Here is a 3889-nt window from a genome sequence, read left to right as displayed (position 1 = left end):
ACTAGACTATATAAAAAGATTAAAAAAATAAGTTTTTTTAAAAAAAGACAGAAAATAGTGACACGAGTGTGTGTGTATTTGTGTGTGTGTGTGTGTGTGTGTGTGTGTTGTGTAGTACTAACATAATTCAAAGTATGTAGTCAAGATTAAAGAAATCAAACAGCAAAACCTGAAAACTCTTATTCTACCTGAAATAGCAGGAAAAGCTAGAGAGGCACATACCAGGACTGGGAGAGGTTGGGCTCCAGGGCAGAGAACTGAATGTAGAGGGTTATAAGGGAATTCAATACAGATACAGGGTTGATTAGACAACCAGGTGTAGCTATCAAAATTTCGTACGCACAAAGGAGTGCCTGTGGTCACGAGTCTGAGGCCAACCTAGTCCAATATTTAATGAGTTAGGATTTCCATTGCTGTGAAGAGACATCATGACCAAGGCAACTCTTATAAAGGTCAACATTTAATTGGGGCTGGCTCACAGGTTCAGAGGTTCAGTCCATTATCATCAGAGCAGGAAGCATGGCAGCATCCAGACAGACATGGTGCAGGAGGGGCCGAGATTTCTACATCTTGATCCAAAGGCATCCAGAAGTAGACTCTCACTCTGGAGGCAGCCAGGAGGAAGCTCTCTGCACTGGGTGGAACCTGAGCATAGAAGGAAGTCTCCAAAGCCCACCCCACAGTGACACACTTCCTCCAACAAGGCCACACCTCCCCGCCATGCCACTTCCCATGGGCCAAGGATATTTAAACCACCACACAGGGGAACAAAAAGAGAGAATCTCACACTGTTGTACAGGCTGCTCCGAAATCTAATCCCCCTGCCTCAGGCTTTCAAAATGCTGGGATTGTAGGCATGTATCACCACATCCAGCTAGTGGCTTATCTTAAATATCGACATCACCTAATTAATTATATATTGTACTTAGAAATAGAATTAATTTTCGCATGTTTGTTGGTTAGAGCTACCAATATTTGTGGGATTTGCCTATTACTATAGTAATCTTAATCTTGGTGTGGCTGATTTTCTATGTAGTAAATGATGGGATTTCTGAGTTGTGAGAATATTGCTGCCTAGTGTTTCTAGAGCTTTTACTGTCAGTTCTAGCTACAGGAGTCTTTTAGCGGATGCTAGCATTTGGGGGATTTTTTTGTCTTCCTTATTTAATACTATTTTTTTTTCCTGAGAATAGACTTTACTCCTTTGCCCAGGCTGGCCTGGAACTCACTATGTAGTCCAGGCTAACATCAAATTCATAGTAATACTTTTGCCTCAGACTTCAACCAAATAAAAGGATTTGTGGTGTAAGGTTTACATGCAGATTTATTACAATTATTATTATAAATGAGTATATTTGTCGTGTTTGGGTTGCTATAACAACACCAACAACAAAAGACCATACAGTAGGCATCTCAAATAATAGAAATTAATTTTCTCAAAGTTTCAGATCTGGAAGCCCCGGATCAAGGCATCATACAATTTCACCCCGGATGCTCGCTCTCCTCCTGGCTTGTGAGTTCTTTATATTCATTCATATGAGAGGAGGGGCTCATAAAGTCACTAATCCTAACATAAGGATCCACTTTCATGATTTTTTCCAACTCTAATTACCTCCCCAAAGCTCGATGAATAAATACCATCACTTTGGGTTCAGGACTCAGAAGATTCATCATAATTCTGTAGCACTAGCTATTGAGTTTTTATTAAATGCTTTTGCTATACCTTTTGAGACCTTCATAAAAAATTTTCCCATTTACTCTGCCACTGTGCTAGATTAAGTTAAAGATTTTCTAATTTTAAATCTTCATTAAATTCATGAAATAAGGTCTACTTGGTGATAATTTGCTTTGAAACTTACTTATTTCTTAATTCCAGTTGCATTGCCAATAATGTGTTTATAATTTCTAAATAAACATTAAACGTATAGCTCATGGTGAAGTTTCTATTCATTTTCTGCCTGTAAAGTCTTGACTCTGTTCTGGGATGAACCAAAACAAAACAAGGGTAGATTTTCATCTTATTACCAAAGAAATGGAGCCAGATATTCCTTGAAACTGCACAAAATTAACTTGTAAATACAAATTGAACTACAAAAACATTTAAGCGAGTAGATCCTCTACAATGTATTTTGGTCTCTAATGGTTATATGTATTCAGCTTTCTCCACTTGACTTGGAGTCTATTTCTGTGATATCTATTCTGTGTACATTTTCAAAGGCATAAATACTGCTCACTCTTCTGTTTTGTTTAATATTTTTCCCTTGGCCAGTAATTGTTCCACAGCCTCTCAAGTTCCTGGTATTTAGTTTTTTATTCTTTCTCTGATTTGCTCTTGTCTCCACCGGTGTTCTCCTACTTGCTTTGTACAGTTCTGTGTTTTCTTTTCTTGATAAATACATTTTTATTTGCTGAGGTCCTTCTGCAAGTGTGATGATGATCAACTACTTGATGCTGGTTAAAAGGGTAAAAACAATTTAACAGGGCTCTGTACATACAACATGGCTGAAAAACAAAATCCCACTCTCATTTCCACTTAGAAGTAAATGCTGCCTGGCTTTAGAGGCTATCTATCTGTAGATGTGTATTTCTGTGATTTTACTATATGACCAATATCACTGCACAGTGCTATTGTATATGATACAAATTTACTGTAACTGAGATGCCGTCACCGGGATGATAGCAGCTTCTGGCTCCTGTATCATTGCAGAAACATCCATCGAAATGACCATCCAAACATTCAAAACAGCTATAGAACCTCAAAGAGAGTTTAGATAGAGCACCTGGTGCAGTACAGAAACAAGGAAAGATGAACAGAAGAGGATGAAAGGAGAGTTACACATACCCACCCTGCCCACTCTCTGCCAGGGCAGAGCATCGTAGAAGGAAATAATCACAGGAGGAAGATGAAGGCAGAGCAAGTACTCAGCTTAGCCACAAAGCTCAACACCAGACCTGCTCAGGTTCAAGCCAGAACCTCCAGCCTTAGGCTCCAGGCCAATCCTCCAGATCACAGCATCAACTACACCCCATTCACAGTCCTAGACTCTAAGCCCAGGCCCACAGACACAAGCTCCAGACCTGCCCTGATGGGCCCAAATACCTGGTTATCCCCTTGTAGACTCAGAAACCAAGTTTACCATCTGCTTATACCAGATAACCTCAAGGCACATGTATGCTTGTGCTTACGCACAGGCACGTGGGGATGCGCACACATACGCCAAGAAAACATCACTATTGAATGAGTGAAATAAACACAAAACACTAGTAACTGACACCAGAAAGAAATTTATGAGCTTCCTACAAACAATACAAAATAATTGTCTTTTTAAAATCTCAAAGGAGTACTGGAGCACACAAACAACTAAGCGAAATGAGAGAACAGAACATGAACATAAGAGAAGCTCAACAAAGGGATATAAATCGTTAAGAAGAACCAAATTTATAATCCTAGAAGTAAAGAATAAAATAACTCAAATTAAAAGTTCCATATTTAGCTTCAGGAACATATCCTATCCAGCATAGGGATTAATGGCTTTGAAGATGGATTTTTCTGAACTTACTCAGAACAGAAAAAAAATGAAAACAAATTTAAAAGAACTTAACAGATGTTATAGGAAGCCAATCAAGTGAACCAAAAGTTATACCATGGCATCCAAAGAAAGTAGAAAATACAAAGGTTATTTAGACAAGTGATGGGGGATCCATTAAATATAGAGATCCATGGAGAGAGAATGTCAAATATCAAATATAAAGAGATCCTCACCAAGACACAACATTCAATTCTCAAAAGAGAACCATGAAGCCAGGCAGTGGTGGCCCATGCAGAGGCAGGCAGATTTCTGAGTTCGAGGTCAGCCTGGTCTACAGAGTGAGTTCCAGGATAGCCAGG

At 39.1% G+C, this 3889-nt stretch overlaps 1 long non-coding RNA gene across 2 annotated transcripts in view; it reads left to right on the top strand.

Moving 5' to 3' along the window:
- The window catches only part of LOC116067837, a 71339-nt gene that overhangs the window by 4223 nt on the left and 63227 nt on the right, over positions 1–3889 (top strand). For both annotated transcript variants that reach the window (XR_004109318.1, XR_004109319.1), the window contains exon 2: positions 1443–1513. This is a non-coding gene — a long non-coding RNA (uncharacterized LOC116067837). The remainder of the gene's footprint in view (positions 1–1442; positions 1514–3889) is intronic.

This window comes from Mastomys coucha, unplaced genomic scaffold, assembly GCF_008632895.1.
Source record: "Mastomys coucha isolate ucsf_1 unplaced genomic scaffold, UCSF_Mcou_1 pScaffold22, whole genome shotgun sequence".
Classification (NCBI taxonomy): Eukaryota; Metazoa; Chordata; class Mammalia; order Rodentia; family Muridae; genus Mastomys; species Mastomys coucha.
Note: the sequence above shows the minus strand (reverse complement) of the source record. Positions and strands in the feature narration are given on the sequence as shown.